Raw genomic sequence first — 23483 nt, forward strand, 5'->3', positions numbered from 1 at the left:
CTGGTATCGCCGTATTCAGGAGACGTTGGGGGAATGTGTTTTGGGGTGTCTTTTACATATACCCATGCTGGGTGAGATAAATATCTTGGTCAAATGCCAACTTTGTTTAAAAAAATGGGAAAAGTTGTCTTTTGCCAAGATATTTCTCTCACCCAGCATGGGTATAATGTAAAATGACACCCCAAAACTCATTCCCCAACTTCTCCTGAGTACGGAGATACCAGATGTGTGACACTTTTTTTGCAGCCTAGGTGGGCAAAGGGGCCCATATTCCAAAGAGCACCTTTCGGATTTCACTCGTCATTTTTTACAGAATTTGATTTCAAACTCCTTACCACACATTTGGGCCCTAGAATGCCAGGGCAGTATAAACTACCCCACAAGTGACCCCATTTTGGAAAGAAGAGACCCCAGGGTATTCGCTGATGGGCATAGTGAGTTCATGGAAGTTTTATTTTTTGTCACAAGTTAGTGGAATATGAGACTTTGTATGAAAAAAAAATAAAAAAAAAAAAATAATCATTTTCCACTAACTTGTGACAAAAAATAAAAAATTCTAGGAACTCGCCATGCCCCTCACGGAATACCTTGGGGTGTCTTCTTTCCAAAATGGGGTCACTTGTGGGGTAGTTATACTGCCCTGGCATTTTCCAGGGGCCCTAATGTGTGGTAAGTAGGTAAATGACCAGTGAAATCCGAAAGGTGCTCTTTGGAATGTGGGCCCCTTTGCCCACCTAGGGCTGCAAAAAAGTGTCACACATCTGGTATCGCCGTATTCAGGAGACGTTGGGGAATGTGTTTTGGGGTGTCTTTTTACATATACCCATGCTGGGTGAGAGAAATATCTGGCAAAAGACAACTTTTTCATTTTTTTTTTATACAAAGTTGGCATTTGACCAAGATATTATCTCACCCAGCATGGGTATATGTAAAATGACACCCCAAAACACATTGCCCAACTTCTCCTGAGTACGGCGATACCAGATGTGTGACACTTTTTTGCAGCCTAGATGCGCAAAGGTGCCCAAATTCCTTTTAGGAGGGCATTTTTAGACATTTGGATACCAGACTTCTTCTCACGCTTTGGGGCCCCTAGAATGCCAGGGCAGTATAAATACCCCACATGTGACCCCATTTTGGAAAGAAGACACCCCAAGGTATTCAATGAGGGGCATGGCGAGTTCATAGAAATTTTTTTTTTTGGCACAAGTTAGCGGAAATTGATATTTTTTATTTTTTTCTCACAAAGTCTCCCGTTCCGCTAACTTGGGACAAAAATTTCAATCTTTCATGGACTCAATATGCCCCTCACGGAATACCTGGGGGTGTCTTCTTTCCGAAATGGGGTCACATGTGGGGTATTTATACTGCCCTGGCATTCTAGGGGCCCTAAAGCGTGAGAAGAAGTCTGGAATATAAATGTCTAAAAAATTTTACGCATTTGGATTCCGTGAGGGGTATGGTGAGTTCATGTGAGATTTTATTTTTTGTCACAAGTTAGTGGAATATGTGACTTTGTAAGAAAAAAAAAAAAAATCCGCTAACTTGGGGCCAAAAAAAAGACTGAATGCAGCCTTACAGAGGGTGGGGGATCAATGACAGGGGGGGTGATCAATGACAGGGGGGGTGATCAGGAGTCTATATGGGGTGATCACCACAGTCATTTGATCACTCCCCCTGTAAGGCTGCATTCAGACGTCCGTATGATTTTTACGGATCCGATCAGTCTATCAGTGGATCCGTAAAAATCATGCGGACATCTGAATGGAGCTTTACAGGGGGGTGATCATGACAGAGGGGTAATCAATGACAGGGGGGGTGATCAGGGAGGTCTATATGGGGTGATCACCACAGTCATTGATCACTCCCCTGTAAGGCTGCATTCAGACGTCCGTATGATTTTTACGGATCCGATCAGTCTATCAGTGGATCCTAAAAATCATGCGGACATCTGAATGGAGCTTTAACAGGGGGTGATCAATGACAGAGGGGTAAACAATGACAGGGGGGTGATCAGGGAGTCTATATGGGGTGATCACCACAGTCATTGATCACTCCCCTGTAAGGCTGCATTCAGACGTCCGTAAGGATTTTTACGGAATCCGATCAGTCTATCAGTGGAGTCCGTAAAAATCATGCGGACATTCTGAATGGAGCTTTACAGGGGGGGTGATCAATGACAGAGGGGTGATCAATGACAGGGGGGTGATCAGGAGTCTATATGGGGTGATCACCTCCGTCATTGATCACTCCCCTGTAAGGCTGCATTCAGACGTCCGTATGATTTTTACGGATCCGATCAGTCTATCAGTGGATCCGTAAAAATTATGCGGACATCTGAATGGAGCTTTACAGGGGGGTGATCAATGACAGAGGGGTAATCAATGACAGGGGGGTGATCAGGGAGTCTATATGGGGTGATCACCACAGTCATTGATCACTCCCCTGTAAGGCTGCATTCAGACGTCCGTATGATTTTTACGGATCCGATCAGTCTATCAGTGGATCCGTAAAAATCATGCGGACATCTGAATGGAGCTTTACAGGGGGGTGATCAATGACAGAGGGGTAATCAATGACAGGGGGGTGATCAGGGAGTCTATATGGGGTGATCACCTCCGTCATTGATCACTCCCCTGTAAGGCTGCATTCAGACGTCCGTATGATTTTTACGGATCCGATCAGTCTATCAGTGGATCCGTAAAAATCATGCGGACATCTGAATGGAGCTTTACAGGGGGGTGATCAATGACAGAGGGGTAATCAATGACAGGGGGTGATCAGGGATTCTATATGGGGTGATCACCACAGTCATTGATCACTCCCCTGTAAGGCTGCATTCAGACGTCCGTATGATTTTTTACGGATCCGATCAGTCTATCAGTGGATCCGTAAAATGCATAGCGGACATCTGAATGGAGCTTTACAGGGGGGGTGATCAATGACAGGGGGGGTAATCATGACAGGGGTGATCAGGGAGTCTATATGGGGTGATCACCACAGTCATTGTCACTCCCCTGTAAGGCTCCATTCAGACGTCCGTATGATTTTTACGGATCCGATCAGTCTATCAGTGATCCGTAAAAATCATGCGAGCATCTGAATGGAGCTTTACAGGGGGGTGATCAATGACAGGGGGGTAATCAATGACAGGGGGGTGATCAGGGAGTCTATATGGGGTGATCAGGGGTTGAATCAAGGGCTAATAAGGGGTTAATAAGTGACGGGGGGTGGGTGTAGTGTAGTGGTGCTTGGTGCAACATATTACTGAGCTGCCTGTGTCCTCTGGTGGTCGATCCAAACAAAGGGGACCACCAGAGGACCAGGTAGCAGGTATATTAGACGCTGTTATCAAAACAGCGTCTAATATACCTGTTAGGGGTTAAAAAAATCACATCTCCAGCCTGCCAGCGAACGATCGCCGCTGGCAGGCTGGAGATCCACTCGCTTACCTTCCGATCCTGTGAACGCGCGCGCCTGTGTGCGCGCGTTCACAGGAAATCTCGCGTCTCGCGAGAGGACGCACCGGCGCGTCCACCCAGAACAACAGGACCGCCGCAAAGACGCAATCCTGCGTACGGCGGTCCTGAGGAGGTTAAAACGCATCGTTGAACGATCACGTGCCAAAGAAATAAGCTGGTTTCCTATGATCCATACGATCTTTAAATCTGAAAAATATTAAAATAATAATTCAGGTCTAATATATAGTTGATATCTGTTGGATTTCCATCTTCCAATTTGTTTTATTACTTTTTCCTTAAGTCCTAAAGAATGAGCATAAGTGGCTGCCCCTACACGAAATGAATGACCAGATATTTTTTCCTGCTCTAATTGTAATTGAGTCTTACATTTTGATAATATAAAATTAAATTGAAATTTCGTTAGTGGGGATTTGTCAACATGCATGAATAATGGACCAGGAATTACCCCTCTAGTTTGTAACCAATCCTTCATGGCTAAGACTGGGCATAATTCTGGAAAAGGGTATTTATTTAACATGCACCAGTCGCCTTTACCCAACTGATCTGTTTTGGATTTTTTAATAAATATTTTTATTTTATTTTCATATAGGCATATATCCTTGAGAAGCAGCGGGGCCTCTGAAATTCTGTTTACTGCCGTTATTTCACTGATTCGGAAAGCTCCGAAAAAAGTCAGCAAGAATACAGCTTTAAATAGAACATTTTCATAATGAGAAGAACAAATTTTTGGTAAGTATAATATAACATTTTCTAGATTTTTTATAGATAAAGGTTTTGTTCTAACTGTAGTATTTTTTACACGTTTAATTCCTTTTATTATCTGTTTTACTAAAAAATTATTTGAAAAAGGAGGAATATTAAGAACTTTTTGAAAGAACGAATACCGTAAATCATTTTTTAATATATCCCCTTTTTTATCTTCCTTAAATAATTTTTGAATAAATAATAATAATTGGCATATAATCTTCTCAGTTTTCTTCAAAATTATTGACCGAGCAAAAATGCCGCCAATTAGCCCATGCAGCTGAATATGCAGCCCATGTAGGTGCTTGCTACGGAATTTTTTAGGAGCTTGTCTATAAATTCCGCATCATGTCCCAAAGTTGTGTTGGACATTCTATTCCTTCTTTGTCCGCATCTGATTTGGAGATCCTGAAAAGTGTCATGGTTCTGTCGGGACAAAGCGGTCGGCAATAATATTTATCCTACCTTCAATATATCTAGCTTAAGCCAAATATTATTTGCAAACATGTTAAAACGATTAATCTAAGTAAACCGATAACAAAGGTAGAATGTGCGGATAGACAATTTATAGCGAATACTACACTTTGTTATCTGAAAATAATAAAATTTGTCTGTTTTTAAAATGTTCACTCAAATAGATAAGAGCAATCCAAAACAGGACAAGCTCTAAAAAATTTATGTTTTTCATGAATGGCTTTTCATGCCATTCTAATGGCCAACTACTGGCAGACCAGTGTGTACCATAACAGGCTCCATAACCTACTGACATAGCTGCGTCAGTAAATAAAAGGAGAGAATCCGAATCTACAAATTCATATTGCCAAACCGTACGTCCATTAAAATTTTCAAGAAAGCTTATCCACATGCGAATATCCTCTTTCAATTGATAGGATAATCGTATGTGATCGTATGGGTTTTTAACACCAGCCGTGGCAGCGTATAGTCTTTTAGAAAATATTCTGCCCATAGGAATAACTCTGGAAATAAAATTCAAAGAACCTAATACTGATTGCAATCGCTTGAGTGTAATTTTTTTTGCTGATAACATATTAATAAGCTGAACCCTTGTGGCTAATAATTTTTCCTCTGGAATTTTAAATTCCATTTTTTCTGAATCGATAAAGATTCCAAGGAATTTAATGTTTGTTGTTGGCAATACGGTTTTTTCTTTAGCTAACGGAATATTAAAATATTCTGCTATTCCACAAAAAGTATTCAGCAGATTAATGCATTCATCTGTTCCTTCCTTGCCGATGAATAAAAAATCATCCAGATAATGAATTGTATATCCAGAGTTATAATACTTTTCTACCATCCATTGTAAGAAGGTAGAAAAGGCTTCAAAATAATTGCAAGAAAGAGAGAACCCCATTGGAAGAGCTTTATCAAAATAAAATTTACCGTTGAAATGGAAACCTAGTGAATTGTAACCAGCTGGATTGATAGGTAATAGTCTAAATGCTGACTTAATATCAGTTTTAGCCATCTGAGCATTTCTGCCTGCCTTACGTAACAGAGATAAGGCCATATCAAAGGATGCATAATGCACTGTAGACCATTCCTTATCAATCGTATCATTCAAAGATCCATCCTTAGGGAAAGACAGATTATGAATCAGACGAAATGAATTATTTTCTTTTTTCGGTACTAGACCAAGTGGAGAAATTCTAAAATTCTGAAAAGGGGGAGAATAAAAAGGACCCGCAATTCTATTATCTGAAATTTCTTTATCTATTTTATCTTGAACAATGAATTTATTTAAATCAACAGATTTAGCATTTTTAACAACAGTACAACCTGTACCTAAAAAAGTTGGTACATAAAAACCTTTTGAAAAACCATTAATTAGAAGATGGGCCTTCTGTTTGTCTGGGTAATGTTTTAAATAATGTAACAGCTTTGGTAGTATTAAAGGAGTCACCTGTTCTATTAGTGTCTTTGTTACTACCCTGCGATCCATGTTTTTTAAAACACTTGGATGCGGAATGGTTTCCTGAACAAAAGCTGCATTCGTGTTTGTATTTGCAATTGTTTTGCCATCGACATACGGATTCGTTAAACGCGAAACACAATCCTTTTTTATTTTGTTGGTTACGAAAAAGAAAATTCCTTTGTGGTAACATTAAATTGAGCCATAAGCCCACGTCTTTTGTCCCCCAACCTAACTTAGGGTATACTGCTAATTTTTGCCTATAGGATTCATCGTAATTAATCCATGCTGTGCCTCCAAAATTTCTGTAAGGCTACTTTCACACTAGCGTTCGGGGCTCCGCTTGTGAGTTCCGTTTGAAGGCTCTCACAAGCGTCCCCGAACGGATCCGTCCAGTCCTAATGCATTCTGAGTGGATGCGGATCCGCTCAGAATGCATCAGTCTGGCACCGTTTGTCCTCCGCTCTGCTCAGCAGGCGGACCCCTGAACGCAGCTTGCAGCGTTCGGGTGTCCGCCTGGCCGTGCGGAGGCAAACGGATCAGTCCAGACTTACAATGTAAGTCAATGGGGACGGATCCTTTTGAAGTTGACACTATATGGCTCAATTTTCAAACGGATCCGTCCCCCATTGACTTTCAATGTAAAGTCAAAACAGATCCGTTTGCATTATCATGAACAAAAAAAAAAAAAAAGCGTTTGCATTATAGGTGCGGATCCGTCTGTGCAGATACCAGACGGATCCGCACCTAACGCAGGTGTGAAAGTAGCCTAAGCCTCCAAAATACTATCTAAGTAATAAAATAAATCACAGCAATGTAAAGGCTGTTTTTCCCCTAATACTGCTGCGTAGATACAGAATGATTGTACCCAATTTAAAAAGGATTTCTGTATATTGCGCTTTCTATCTTCTTCTTCCTTCTTATCACTTTTTATATCTTTTGAAGAAGGGAGTAAAGAGAATAAATCAACATATTCTCTTTTCCATATTTTTTCTTTAATTTGATGGGATAGATGGAAGCCCAGAGGAGACATTTGGCAAGGCATGGTGTCTTTTAATGAAGTTTCTTTAATACCTGTACTGTTATCTAAATATGGAATTAACTGAGGGCCTAACCTGTCCTCTGGCTTTGTAATGTTTCTATGTTTGATAATGTATAGGAATTTCAACTACTGAATCATTTTCTTGTATTGACCAAACAGATTCCTCGTTAGTCTGTGATTAGTGTTTTTTTTTTTGATAAAAAGAAACAAAGTCCGTAAATCGCTGTATTTTTTCTCTATCAAAATTTTTCATCTGAAAATGTGACTATATCCTTGTTCTTGTATAGTGCCCTGTAATATACAGTCACTATTTATTGTTTGTGTGAAATTTTATCTCACCATTAGATGAATCTCGAGTCGTTGTTGCTGTCACTGGGCTTGACAGTTGTAGATCTTGCAGTGGAGTTGACCGTTGGCTGTAGTGGCTGTTGATACCGCTTGCGATGCTTGTCGGATGCTCTCGTGCCTTGTTGCGCAGCAGATAATTTAATCCTGCGTTTCGAAGATTGTCTAGACGGTGAAAATCTTTTCTTTTCTTTCCTTGGTCTTTTAGCTGGAACTGGATGAGGTGTAAATACTTCTTCTTCTTGATGTCGCCTGGGAATGACGTCAAGCGTTGTCGGCTCTGCGCTCCTAAGGGGAAAGGCAGCGCAGACCGAATTAGAAAAGGACCTATCCGGATGTACTTGCGATCCAGCTGCATCGTCTTGTAAGCATTTTCTTAGCCAATCTTCACCCCCAGAAGATGCTGCCTTCGAAATTAACTGTTTAAGTAAATCTTCCATGTTGGAGACTTCTTTATCAGGTCCGGTTTCTTCGCTTGCTGCTCACCAACTGACGATTAACCGTGCGATCCTTTTCTTTTATAGGTACTCACGTGCAGACCATTGAACCATTCTCCAATCAAGAAGAAGATATTCCTTCAAGTCCAGATCGCACGAGGCATCTGTTACAGCAAAGACCCAGATCGCAATATCATCTGTTACAGGTAAGAATATAATTATTATTAATTGCACATGCATTTAAAGGTGCCATGACACCATGTCACTCCCAATTGCATGCACAATTAGGTCTGTCTATTCTCAATAGTGGGAGGCTCAGAATGAGCTGTGCTCTGTACATGTGTCATATCAGAAAAATGTCTTATCAATGTTAAATTCCTGATAAATTTGTTAATATCCAATATAGTACTAAACAAGTCAAAATCATTGGAAGGCGCAAAATTCAAGCGCAATGACAAGACCTTCATTTCATCATCTGTAAATACAGTATCCGTTAAATTAATAACGTCCAATGATTTGCCAGGTGAAACAGGAGCACCTATACCTTGTAAAGTCTGGTGGTCATGGAAGGAGTTTTGTTTACGTCCACCACGCCTTGTTCGTTTTTTGTAGAGTCGCCATATGTGGCTTTGTTTTTGGGCTTTTTATAGTATGAAGGGAATGAACACAACACTTACATGATGCCCTTCTTTTTAGCTAAAGATCTATTTCCAGACTCTTCAATTGCCACTTCTCAGACTACCTGATGCATACTGTAGTCCAAGACACTTCCTATTGTCCTCAGATTGGCCAGTGCAGGTCACATCATCAGTGCAGGCCAATCTGGGGGTAGGACTGAATAAGCAGGCAGTGTCTTGGACTAATGGTTCACAGTGTGCACCTGGTAGTTTGAGAAGCCATGTAGCCACCTTGGATGACCATAGAGGAGTCCAGGAATCAGTGGATCTGCAGTGGAAGAGATTAAAAAAAGGGCACCATGTAAGTGTCCTGTCCGTTTCCAGGTAATGTTATTTTTATTTCTTGAAACAGAGAGCTTTAATATAACATGTGTTGGAGCCTAGCATAATGATGTTTTTTACTTTCATTCAAACTGTGAGAAGGAAAACTCATGTACAGTGGTACGGATTATATATCCATACAACCTGGCCATGTAAAGAGGCCTTTAGAGTGAATCTAAAATTAGCTCTATTATTCCCAAGCATAATGAATCAATAATTCTGTTTCTCTACTTAATAGATTGGTAAGAAGTTTGACCAGTTGAAGAAAACTTATATTGATGTCCGGCCTAGTGTAAAAATGCACAAACAGCTAATCAATGAAACATATCAATTTTTCATCAGCATAAATGTACTTTAACTATTGAATGTGAATATTATTATTTGATCCCGTGGAGACCATATTTAGAGGAAAGCTGAAACAGGTTTTTAGGTGGTTTTGAAAATAAATTCCAGGCTGTTTGAGAGTCAGTGGGACAGCAAAGACCAGCTAGCCTGTTAAAGTTGCAGATGCAAAATATTGTGTATCTTTACCACCTCAGCCCCAGTGCTTAAAACACCCTGAAAGACCAGGCCACTTTTTACAACTTCTGACCTACACTACTTTCAACACCGTTTATTTGCTCGGATCATGCAACTTACCACCCAAATGAATTTTACCCTCCTTTTCTTCTCACTAATAGAGCTTTCATTTGGTGGTATTTTATTGCTGCTGACATTTTACTTTTTTTGTTATTAAATCGAAATTTATCGATTTTTTTTTTTGCAAAAAAATGACATTTTTCACTTTCAGTTGTAAAATTTTGCAAAAAAAAAAAAAAAACGAGATCCATATAGAAATTTTGCTCTAAATTTATAGTTCTACATGTCTTTGATAAAAAGAAAAAATGTTTGGGTAAAAAAAAAAAATGGTTTGGGTAAAAGTTATAGCGTTTTACAAACTATGGTACAAAAATGTGAATTTCCGCTTTTTGAGAGCAGCTCTGACTTTCTGAGCACCTGTCATGTTTCCTGAGGTTCTATAATGCCTCAGACAGTACAAACACCCCACAAATGACCCCATTTCTGAAAGTAGACACCCTAAGGTATTCACTGATGGGCATAGTGAGTTCATAGACTTTTTATTTTTTTGTCACAAGTTAGCGGAAAATGATGATTTTTATTTTATTTTTATTTTTTCTTACGAAGTCTCCTATTCCACTAACTTGTGACAAAAAATAAAAAGTTCTATGAACTCACTATGCCCATCCAGCTAATACCTTGGGGTCTCTTCTTTCCAAAAATGGGGTCACTTGTGGGGTATTTACACTGCCCTGGCATTCTAGGGGCCCAAATGTGTGGTAAGGAGTTTGAAATCAAATTCTGTAAAAAATGACCTGTGAAATCCGAAAGGTGCTCTTTGGAATATGGGCCCCTTTGCCCACCTAGGCTGCAAAAAAGTGTCACACATCTGGTATCTCCGTACTCAGGAGAAGGTGGGGAATGTGTTTTGGGGTGTCATTTTATATATACCCATGCTGGGTGAGAGAAATATCTTGGCAAAAGACAACTTTTCCCATTTTTTTATACAAAGTTGTCATTTGACCAATATATTTATCTCACCCAGCATGGGTATATGTAAAAAGACACCCCAAAACACATTCCTCAACTTCTCCTGAGTACGGGGATACCAGATGTGTGACACTTTTTTGCAGCCTAGGTGGGCAAAGGGGCCCATATTCCAAAGAGCACCTTTCGGATTTCACAGGTCATTTTTTACAGAATTTGATTTCAAACTCCTTACCACACATTTGGGCCCCTAGAATGCCAGGGCAGTATAAACTACCCCACAAGTGACCCCATTTTGGAAAGAAGAGACCCCAAGGTATTCGCTGATGGGCATAGTGAGTTCATGGAAGTTTTTATTTTTTGTCACAAGTTTGTGGAATATGAGACTTTGTATGAAAAAAAAAAAAAAAAAAATTCATCATTTTCCACTAACTTGTGACAAAAAATAAAAAATTCTAGGAATCGCCATGCCCCTCACGGAATACCTTGGGGTGTCTTCTTTTCCAAAATGGGGTCACTTGTGGGGTAGTTATACTGCCCTGGTATTCTTAGGGGCCCAAATGTGTGGGTAAGGAGTTTGAAATCAAATTCTGTAAAAAATGACCTGTGAAATCCGAAAGGTGCTCTTTGGAATATGGGCCCCTTTGCCCACCCTAGGCTGCAAAAAGGTGTCACACATCTGGTAATCCCCGTACTCAGGAGAAGTTAGGAATGTTTTTTGGGGTGTCTTTTTACATATACCCATGCTGGGTGAGATAAATATCTTGGTCAAATGACAACTTTGTATAAAAAAAATGGGAAAAGTTGTCTTTTTGCCAAGATATTTCTCTCACCCAGCATGGGTATATATAAAATGACACCCCAAAACACATTCCCCACCTTCTCCTGAGTACAGAGATACCAGATGTGTGACACTTTTTTTGCAGCCTAGGTGGGCAAAGGGGCCCATATTCCAAAGAGCACCTTCGGATTTCACTCGTCATTTTTTACAGAATTTGATTTCAAACTCCTTACCACACATTTGGGCCCCCTAGAATGCCAGGGCAGTATAACTACCCCCACAAGTGACCCCATTTGGAAAGAAGAGACCCCAAGGTATTCGCTGATGGGCATAGTGAGTTCATGGAAATTTTTTTTTTTTGGTCACAAGTTAGTGGAATAGGAGACTTTGTATGGAAAAAAAAAAAAAAAAAAAATCATCATTTTCCACTAACTGGTGACAAAAAATAAAAAATTCTAGGAACTTTGCCATTGCCCCTCACGGAATCCTTGGGGTGTCTTTCTTTCCAAAATGGGGTCACTTGTGGGGTAGTTATACTGCCCTGGCATTTTTCCAGGGGGCCCTAATGTGTGGTAAGTAGGTAATGACCTGTGAAATCCGAAAGGTGCTCTTTGGAATGTGGGCCCCTTTGCCCACCTAGGCTGCAAAAAAGTGTCACACATCTGGTATCTCCGTACTCAGGAGAAGGTGGGGAATGTGTTTTGGGGTGTCATTTTATCTATATACCCATGCTGGGTAGAGAAATATCTTGGCAAAAGACCAACTTTTCCCATTTTTTTTATACAAAGTTGGCATTTGACCAGAGATTTATCTCACCCAGCATGGGTATATGTAAAATGACACCCCAAAACATATTCCCCAACTTCTGCTGAAATACGGAGATACCACATGTGTGACACTTTTTTTGCAGCCTAGGTGGGCAAAGGTGCCCAAATTCCTTTTAGGAGGGCATTTTTAGACATTTGGATACCAGACTTCTTCTCACGCTTTGGGGCCCCTAAAATGCCGGGCAGTATAAATACCCCACATGTGACCCCATTTTGGAAAGAAGACACCCCAAGGTATTCAATGAGGGGCATGGCGAGTTCATAAAAAAAAAAAAAATTTGGCACAAGTTAGCGGAAATTGATTTTTTGGATTTTGTTCTCACAAAGTCTCCCTTTCCGCTAACTTGTGACAAAAATTTCAATCTTTCATGGACTCAATATGCCCCTCAGCGAATACCTTGGGGTGTCTTCTTTCCAAAATGGTGTTATTTGTGGGGTGTTTGTACTGCCCTGGCATTTGAGGGTCTCACGCAATCATTACATGTATGCCCAGCATTAGGAGTTTCTGCTATTCTCCTTATATGAGCATACAGGTAATGAGATTTTTTTTTTCCGTTCAGGCCTCTGGGCTGAAAGAAAAAAATGAACGGCACAGATTTCTTCATTCGCAGTCGATCAATGTGGATGAAAAAATCTCTGCCAAAAAAAGAAAAAGGAGGGGAAAGGCGGTCTGCCAGGACATAGGAGCTCCGCCCAACATCCATACCCACTTCAGCTCGTATGCCCTGGCAAACCCGATTTTCTCCATTCACATCAATCGATGTGGATGAATTAAATCATTGCCGGGGATTTTTTTTTTTTATATATACAAAGTGTTTGCCAAAGTATATGAACACCGCCACCTCCTCAGCTCATATGCCTCGGCAAACTATCTTTTAACTGCAGAGGAGAAATCTCGTCTTGCAGCGCCGCATACACCGACTTGCGTGTAATCTGACAGCAGCGCAATGCTTCTGTCCGAATGCACATCAGTGCTGCAGCTAGTCGATCGGTTTGGTCCACCTGGAAGGTAAAAAAAAACAAAACAAAAAAAGAAAAAATCCCAGGCTGCAAAGCCAATAACTTTATTAACTTTAGAACAGAACATATTAACTTTTTTAAACTTTTTAACTTTTTACTTACGTAATTTTTTTTTTGTTTAGTTTTTTTTACCTTTATAGAACAAACCTCTCCTTCCCCATGGGACAATGTGCAAAGCGCAAATCGCCCAAAGATGTGGCGAAGTACGTTATGCACTTTATACCCAGGTGAAAGGAGAGGTTTGCAGCAGCTGAGAGTAAAAGGGCCCTAATAGCCCTGTGTGCCTGTCCTGTGAGATGCAATTTCCCTATGCTAGGTGTACCTGTGTGTGGTACTTCCGGAAACACTCTCCATAGCATAGGGCAGGGTGGTCCGGACAGTCAGGACAGAATAGCGGGTGTCACGCCTTATTCCACTCCTGCTACAGACACGACATCTTTTTCGGGGTGACGGTTGGGTTGAGGTACCAGAACGACACGGGAAATGTCGCTCGTGTAGACGGCTAACTACACTGGGGGATGGGGCCACGGAACCTCCTGGGTAAAGGAGGTTCTCGATGATCTCTTCCTGGAATTTGAGGAAAGATCGTGTTCTCCCAGCCTTACTGTAGAGAACAAAACTATTGTAGAGCGCCAATTGAATTAAATATACAGACACCTTCTTATACCAGCGTCTGGTTCTGCGGGAAACTAAATACGGAGACAAACATCTGGTCATTGAAGTCCACCCCTCCCATGAAGCGCATTATAGTCGTGGACACAGAGGGGCTTTTCAATGACACGGGTTTGCTCGCTCAATTTGGATTGTCGTGTCTGCGTGAATGGAGGAGAGCATGTAAACGTCACGCTTGTCCTCTCCATTTCACCGCGAGGCAGTTCTTCGTTACACAAGGGCAGCCCTCTCCCCCCTTGCAAGACGGGTGGTTACAAGCCGTTGGGGGAAGCCCACGCGACTAGTTCGCGCGGTGCCACAGGCGCAAATCCGTTTCTAGAAACAAATGCCTAAAGAGGGCCACACTTGTGTAAAAATTGTCCACATAAAGATGGTACCCCTTGCCGAATAAGGGTGACACCAAGTCCCAGACTGTCTTCCCACTGCTCCCCAGGTAGTCAGGGCAACCGACCGGCTCCAGGGTCTGATCTTTTCCCTCATAGATCCGAAATTTGTGGGTATAGCCTGTGGCCCTTTCACAGAGCTTATACAATTTGACCCCATACCGGGCACGCTTGCTTGGGAATGTACTGTTTTAAAAGCCAAGGCGGCCCGGTAAAATGTATTAGGGACTCGTCTTCGCAGATGTTGTGCTCGGGGGGTATACAAATCTGCAAATTTCTGGTTGAAATGGTCTATGAGGGGCCGAATTTTGTTGGAGCCGGTCAAAAGCTGGGTGGCCTCTGGGACGGGAGGTGGTGTTGTCGCTAAAAATGCAGGAAACGGAGGATGGCCTCAAATCGTGCCCTGGACATAGCAGCAGAGAACATGGGCATGTGATGAATCGGGTGCGTTGACCAATATGACCGCAATTCATGCTTTTTTGTCAGGCCCATGTTGAGGAGAAGGCCCAAAAAAAATTTAATTCGGAAACTTGGACTGGTTTCCACCGGAAAGGCTGGGGCATATAAGCTTCCCGGGTTGGCGGATATAAATTGTGTGGCATACTGGTTGGTCTCTGCCACGACTAAGGTCCAAGAGCTCCGCAGTCAAGAACCAGCTCAAAAAATCCCAGGGCCGAACCGATTTGAGCCATCTCAACCCGAACTCCAGACTGGGCGGTGAAAGGGGGAACTACAGGTGCGGCTGAAGTTGGTGACTGCCAATCAGGTTTGCCAGCACCTCAGGGATTCTAGGGGCTCTACGGGCCTGTCTGTGTGCGGTGGCTGCGACGGGTAACTACTGCACGTGCCACCGTACCAGCTTCAAAAACTGCCCTTCTGGTGCTCGCCACGTCACCATGTTGTACGGCAGTGCTGGTACTAGGTCCAGGGAGGGCTGCGCTGCTGGTGTATGCCTCACCACGTGATCCGGCAGCGACAGCCCCACTCTGCTGCTCTTGAAAGCGGATCCCTGCATAACCTGTGGTCTAGCGACACGGGGCCGGGTACGCCTGGTGCTGCCAGGGGACCTCCACCTCCTCGTCCGAACTTTGGGGTCAAGAGAGCCACTGCTTTCCACAGGTTCATATTCTGACCCGCTAGATTCATCAGATGAGGGTTCCCACTCCTCATCGACTGGGGTCAGAATCCTGTAGGCCTCTTCAGAAGAATATCCCCTGTTTGACATTTGGACTACTAAAATTTAGGGGTATTCCCTGAGACTACCCAAGAAAAATAGCAAACCTGTCTTACAAAGGGGAGGCTAGCGAAGTACCAGAGGCCGCTGCGGTTGATAAAAAATATCAAAACTGATTTTTTTATCGCCGCAGTGCGTGTAAAATGAATGTGCAGTGATCAAAAAATATATATTTTTTGTCACTGCGGTGGGGCGGGCGTGGGTGAACGCACGTGTGGGCGACCGATCAGGCCTGATCGGGCAAACACTGCGTTTTGGGTGGAGGGCGAACTAAAGTGACACTAATACTATTATAGATCTGACCGTGATCAGTTTTGATCACTTACAGATACTATAAAAGTACAAATGCTGATTAGCGATACGCTATTCAGCGAATAAAAGTGACTGCGGTGCGGTGGAGTGGGCGCTAACTGACGCTAACTACCTAACCAAGGGGCCTAAACTATCCCTAAAACCTAACAGCCAATACTAGTGAAAAAAAAAAAGTGACAGTTTACACTGATCACTTTTTTTCCTTTCACTGGTGATTGACAGGGGCGATCAAAGGGGTGATCAAAGGGTTAATTGGGGTGCAGGGGGGTGATCAGGGGCTACAGTGAAGTGTTTGGTGTACTCACAGTGATGTCTGCTTCTCTGCTGGATCCAACCGACGAAAAGGACCAGCAGAGGAGCAGAGAAGCCATATAACAGATCATATTTACTAATATGATCTGTTATATGGCTTGTGATTGGATTTTTTAAAAATCGCCAGCCTGCCAGCCAATGATCATTGCTGGCAGGCTGGTGACGAACTTGTTCTTTAACTTTTGCCGGCCCGCGATGCGCATGCGCGGGCCGGCTTGGAGCGAATCTCGCGTCTCGCGAGATGACGCGTATATGCGTGACTGTGCGCAGCGCTGCCACCTCCGGAACGCGAATCTGCGTACAGCGGTCCGGAGGTGGTTAAAGGGAACCTGTCACCAAAAAATCGCCTATTAAGCTGTTAAGAGTACCTTATAGTGCTACATAGTTGTGTCCTATAGCACTTTTTCGTCCTTTTCCTGCATTTATCGTCACTGAGAAATCGATGTTTTAATCAGCCGCTGCCCCGTGTTTCAAGTCAGGCTTGAAGTCAAGGGGGCAGCAGCCTAGGCGTCTCCAATCCTGCTTTTCCGGCCTCTCGCCGCCTTGATTGACACGCCGCATCTCAGTGCCGGGACCGCACTCTCAGCCCGCATGCGCAGTAAAGGGCTGCTGTAGCGCGATCCCGGCTCCGGCTCGTACACTCAGCCGGCTTCAGTCTCACTACTGCGCATGCGCCCGCCAGCCTTACATACTCGCTCTCTGTATGCGCAGGAAGAGAAGATGCCGGGCGCAGATAGGATGTATATATCAAGTGGGCCGTTAGGAAGGGGTTAAGCTGCATATATACGTGATTACTGCAGCAATACCCAATCTACCTGTGCACCAAGCCTCAATCATCCATTGACTTATATTCAGTTCCCACACAGTTGCAATTTTTTTTTTTTTAGGATTGGAAGACTTTATTAAACGAGCATATATGTGACTACTACAGGACACAGGGTAGGGAAGCAATCTACCTGTGTGTATTAAAGGGGTTATCCCATGAAAATGAAAAATGAAAATCAGACATCATATAGGACATGACAATCTCTTTCTAACAAAATTATAACCAGCCCTGTACTTCTCCTGGATCCAGAGATCTCCCCATTCATAGCTCTGCTAGATTCATATCAAGCTGGCAGCTAAAGGGGAGTGTCCTTTCTACTGCAGCTAAGGGGGCATGTGCATGCTCTCCCTATCACAGCTCAGGAGGCAGTTGAAGGATAAAACTGAGCATGAGCGGCCTTCTCAGTGAGCAGGTCAAAAAAATAAGAAACAAACAGCAGGTGGCGCTATTCAGATACATTTTATTCATTAACCCTGTGGCTATGCAAAATTTTTAAAGTGTTCAGATCAAGGTGCTGGTTTGAAAACGGTAAAATATTTTTTCGTAGCACAACCTCTAAGGTGAAATTAAACGTGAAGTCTCAATCATCCGTTTACCTATATCAGTTTCTACATGTTTTTTTGGGGCGGGTTCATTTTAATTAAGCTGCATATATGCATCATTAATGCAGCAATACTGAAGGTGTGTCAGCAATCTACCTGTGTGTATTAAGGTGAAATTGAGTGTCAAGCTTAAATTGTCCGTTTATGTATATTCAGTTAGGCCTCTTTCACATGGGCGTCATGTTTTTTGCCCGGATAAGATATGGGTGCGTTGCTGGAAAATGCGCAATTTTTTTGCGCGAGTGCAAAACATTGTAATGCGTTTTGCACACGCGTGAGAAAAATCGGCATGTTTGGTACCCAAACCCAAACTTCTTCACAGAAGTTCGGGCTTGGGATCGGTGTTCTGTAGATTGTATTATTTTCCCTTATAACATGGTTATAAGGGAAAATAATAGCATTCTTAATACAGAATGTTTAGTAAAATAGGGCTGGAGGGGTTAAAAAAAAAAAAATAATATTTAACTCACCTTAATCCACTTGATCGGGCAGCCGGCATCTCTTCTGTCTTCTTCTTTGCTGTGCACAGGAATAGGACCTTTGATGACATCACTGTGCTCATCACATGGTCCAATCACATGGTTCATCACCATGGTGAGGGATAATGTGATTGGATCATGTGATGTGACGTCACCACAGGTCCTTAGCCGGCAGCTCAATATTACAGAAGAAGACAGAGATCCGCAACTACTCGATCAAGTGGACTCGGTGAGTTAATTTTTATTTTTATTTTTAACCCCTCCATCACTATTTTACTTTGCATTCTGTATTCAGAATGCTATTATTTTCCCTTATAACCATGTTATAAGGGAAAATAATACAGATCGTGTCCCCAGCCCGATCGTCACCTAGCAACCATGCGTGAAAATCGCACCGCATCCGCACTTGTTTGGAGATGCTTGCGATTTTCAAGCGGCCCCATTCACTTCTATGGGGCCTGCGTTGCGTGAAAAACGCAGAATATAGAGCTTGCTGCGATTTTCACGCAACGCACAAGTGATGCGTGAAAATCACAGCTCATGTGCACAGCCCCATAGAAATGAATGGGTCCGGATTCAGTGCGGGTGCAATGCGTTCAACTCACGCATTGCACCCGCGCGGAATACTCGCCCGTGTGAAAGGGGCCTTACAGCTTAACCCCTTAAGGACCAAGGACGTACCGGTACGCCCTATTTCCCGAGTCCTTAAGGACCCAGGACGTACCGGTACGTCCTGACTTAAAATCTGTATTCCGGCGCCCCAGGGGTTAATCGGAACGGGATTTCGGCTGAAATCATTCATCCGGCATCCCGTAACAATGCAGGGGGGGGGGTCATTTGACCCCCCCGTATCAGCGATCGCAGCAAACCGCAGGTCAATTCAGACCTGCGGTTTGCTGCGCTTTTTGCAGTTTCTGATCCCCGCGGTCCCTGACCGCGGGGATCAGAAACTTTAGAGTGGCTAAAATCAATATTTTTCACCCCCCCTGCACGATTTTATGCCGGCGGGTGGTGCGGGGGGGGGGGGGAGTTGTCGCAGGCGGTGGGGGCGTTGCGGGAGGCGGGGGGGTGCGGCAGGCGGGATCGCGATCCCCCGCCCGCCTCCCCATGAACGATCGTTGGCTTCTAGTGGGTATACCAGGGTGCCAGCACATTGCTGGCACCCTGGTATAAATGGCTGACATCTGTGCAGATGTCAGCCGTTTAACCCTTTCCATACCGCGGTCCGTACGGACCGCTGTATGGAAAAAGTTAACTGTCATCGGTCAGGGAGCTCCCTCCCTCTCCATCGGGGGGCTGCTGTGCCTTTGCAGCCCCCCGATGGAGAGGGAGAGAGCCCCCAGAGAGCCCCCCTCAGCCCTGTGCTTACCCTTCCCCGTCTGCGAAGTTCTGAGCAGACGGGGAAGGTTCCCATGGCAACAGGACGCCTGCTCAGGCGTCCTGCTGTCCATGGTGCTGAACAGATCTGTGCTAAAAGCATAGATCTGTTCAGTGTAAGTAAAATACAGTGCAGAACAATATATATTGTACTGTACTGTATTATACAGACATCAGACCCACTGGATCTTCAAGAACCAAGTGGGTCTGGGTCACAAAAATGTAAAAAAAAGTGAAAAAAGTTAAGATAAAAAAAAAAACATTTATCACTGAATAAAAATTAAAAAAAAAAAATACAATACACATATTAGGTATCGCCGCGTCCGTAACGACCTGATCTATAAAACGGTCATGTTACTTTCCCCGCACGGTGAACGCCATAAAAATAAAAAAATAAAAACTATGAGAAAATTTAAATTTTGCCCACCTTACTTCCCAAAAAAGGTAATAAAAGTGATCAAAAAAGTTGCATGTACGCCAAAATAGTACCAATCAAACCGTCATCTCACCCCGCAAAAATTATACCCTACTCAAGATAATCGCCCAAAAACTGAAAAAACTATGGCTCTTAGACTATGGAAACACTAAAACATGATTTTTTTTTGTTTCAAAAATGAAATCATTGTGTAAAACATACATAAATAAAAAAAAGTATACATATTAGGTATCGCCGCGTCCGTATCGACCGGCTCTATAAAAATATCACATGACCTAACTCCTCAGGTGACCACCGTAAAAAAATAAAAACAAAAACGGTGTAAAAAAAGCCATTTTTTGCCATCTTACATCACAAAAAGTGTAATAGCGAGCGATCAAAAAGTCATATGCACCCCAAAATAGTGCCAATCAAACCGTCATCTCATCCCGCAAAAAATGAGACCCTACTCAAGATAATCGCCCAAAAATTGAAAAAACTATGGCTCTTAGACTATGGAGACACTAAAACATTTTTTTGGTTTTAAAAATGAAGTTATTGTATAAAACTTACATAAATAAACAAAATAGTATACATATTAGGTATCGCCGCGTCCGTGACAACCTGCTCTATAAAATTACCACATAATAAAACCTGTCAGATGAATGTTGTAAATAACAAAAAAAAAAAACGTGCCAAAAAAGCTATTTCTTGTTACCTTGCTGCACAAAAAGTGTAATATAGAGCAACCAAAAATCATATGTACCCTAAACTAGTACCAACAAAACTTCCACCCTATCCCGTAGTTTCTAAAATGGAGTCACTTTTTGGAGTTTCTACTCTAGGGGTGCATCAGGGGGGCTTCAAATGGGACATGGTGTCAAAAAACCAGTCCAGCAAAATCTGCCTTCCAAAAACCGTATGGCATTCCTTTCCTTCTGCACCCTGCCGTGTGCCCGTACAGTGGTTTACGACCACATATGGGGTGTTTCTGTAAACTACAGAATAAGGTCCATAAATAATGAGTTTTGTTTGGCTGTTAACCCTTGCTTTGTAACTGGAAAAAAAAATATTAAAATGGAAAATCTGCCAAAAATGTGAAATTTTGAAATTGTGTCTCTATTTTCCATTAAATCTTGTGCAATACCTAAAGGTTACTTTCTTCTGACAACAATAGTGCGTGTTGTATAGACAGGAATTCCAACCCTGTCAAGAGATCATTTTTGTACGCTTAGTCCCCCAAGCTACATTTTTTTTATCCCATAACACCATGTGTTGAAACATCATCTGCCCCTGAAAAGGGACAATTTTTGGAAACTTTGGAATATGAAAAAAGAAAAACACATATGATGGAGTGGTGTGTTTTTCAACATGATTTATGTTAACGTCGTCAAACGAGCGTTTACCCATAGCTTTGTAAGTCAATATCATTTGTACATAATTTAAGATTGCTATCACTGAGTTCCAGAGCTTCAGGACAATTGGAGAAACTTCGGTTTGGCCCAAACCAATTTGATTCTGAATAAAACTTTTTCAAAAATTTGCCAAACCGGACCCGAAACAAAACTTGACTGCTTCGCTTATTTCTAGTTTAGATCAAAGCATATTCATACATATGTTATAATGACCGCGTCAAAGTCCATACCTAAATCTCATTGAGAATCTGTGGCAGAACTTGAAAACTGCTGTTCACAGTCACACTCCATCCAATCTGACTGAGCTTGAGCTAATTTACAAAGAAGTACGGACAAAAATGTCAGCCTCTAGATGTGCAAAGCTGGTAGAGACATAACCCAAAAGACTTGCAGCTGTAATTGCAGTGAAAGGTGGTCCTACAAAGTATTGGCTCAGGGGAGGCTGACTACAAATGCAAGAATTGTATTCATTAAAAAATTTGAAAACCTTGTAACATTTTCTTTTCACTTCACACATACTTGCTACTTTGTGTTGGTAGAAAAAGGAATATCCATCAACTATAGAGTCTGTGTAACCTTTATTCCAATGAATAAAAAACAGCATTTACAGCATAGGAATGCTATGAGTAAGGAACAGATGGTCTTCTGCACCTAAGGCCTCTTGCACACATCCGTATGGCTTTTTCAGTATCTTGCGGTTCGCAAAAAACGGATCCGCAAAAAATACGGATGATGTCCGTGTGCATTCCATTTTCTGCGGAACGGAACAGCTGGCTCCTGATAGAACAGTACTATCCTTGTCCGTTATGCGGACAATAACAGAACATGTTCCATTGTAAAACGGAACGGAAAAATTGAAATACAGAAATGGAAGGCATAAGGAGTACCTTCTGTTTTTTTTGCGGATCCATTGAAATGAATGGTTCTGTATACAGTCCGTATACGGAACGCAAAAAACGGAACGTAAACGTGTGCAAAAGGCCTAATGCTGTTTTTTTTATTAATTAGAATAAAGGTCACACGACTCCATCTAATTAATTACTAGAATGAGGGGCACTCAATAACTTGCAGTACCTGGACCACTATATAAGTCAGTGGCAAGGATCCTTTTATTCTTTAAAACTAAATAATATAAAATAATAAAACTGGATAATATCAAATGAATAAAACACATCAAAAGTTAAAACCATAAAACTCCAGACTATATGCACTCTTACATATGTCCATCTGTTTGTGAATGATCTGAGTACTGCACAGTGTAAATAGGCCCCTATTATTGGGTAATCCTCCCTTAAATTGTATATCCTTAGGGATATTAAACTGTGCCCACTCAACTGAAAGTGTATAAAGTCTCAGTTAAATCGATGCCCCTCTATTTTGTGGGGTATACTCTTCCAATGGGGTTATCCACCCTTAAAAAAGTCACTTGGTGCAACAGAATGCCAGGTCAGTCTTTGTATATGTGGATGCCTAATATCTGGACCTGTTCATTATGAAAATGTAGAAGACTCTTGTGTTTTTAAACGGTCCCAAAAGTATGCGGCCAGTAAACTATTTTCACAAAGGTCTTAATGGCCAATGTGTCAGTTACACAAAGAATTGAATAATAGCTGAGGGTTCGGTATTTTAACACTCCACGCTGCCAAAGCTGCAGGACCTATGTGGCGTCTCACGTGATCCGTCAGCCTCCACGTGGCGTCCCACATGAAAGAGGTAACAGAGGTTCCCCAGGTCCTAGTGTCTGGACTGAAGGTACGGCAACTTTGTGTATTGATCCTGGCCAAACAAAACTTTAGACATCCACAATATATGTATCTATTAGTCCAGTATTGGTCCCATGAGTCTCTCACTGTTCTGTACCAGACGCTTTTCGGGGCTACATGTGCCACTTCCACAGTGGTTGAACAGTGAGTGTCAGAGACTTCTTTTTATATGGTACATACGAGATAAAGCAGTGCTTGCTGGGACAGTGAGATAACCTCAATATATGGATCCGGACTCCCAAGCGCTTATGGATAATGCGGAAGGTCCAATTAAATCAAATATCATAATATATCCATGGATACAATGTACATCGAATGCAAAATATACAAACCGGATTCCAAAAAAATTGGGACACTATACAAATCGTGAATAAAAACTGAATGCAATGATGTAGAGGTGCCAACTTCTAATATTTTATTCAGAATAGAACATAAATCACGGAACAAAAGTTTAAACTGAGAAAATGTACCATTTTAAGGGAAAAATATGTTGAATCAGAATTTCATGGTGTCAACAAATCCCAAAAAAGTTCTCCCCTTCT

This window comes from Bufo bufo, chromosome 4 (assembly GCF_905171765.1).
Source record: "Bufo bufo chromosome 4, aBufBuf1.1, whole genome shotgun sequence".
In the NCBI taxonomy this organism is placed as follows: Eukaryota; Metazoa; Chordata; class Amphibia; order Anura; family Bufonidae; genus Bufo; species Bufo bufo.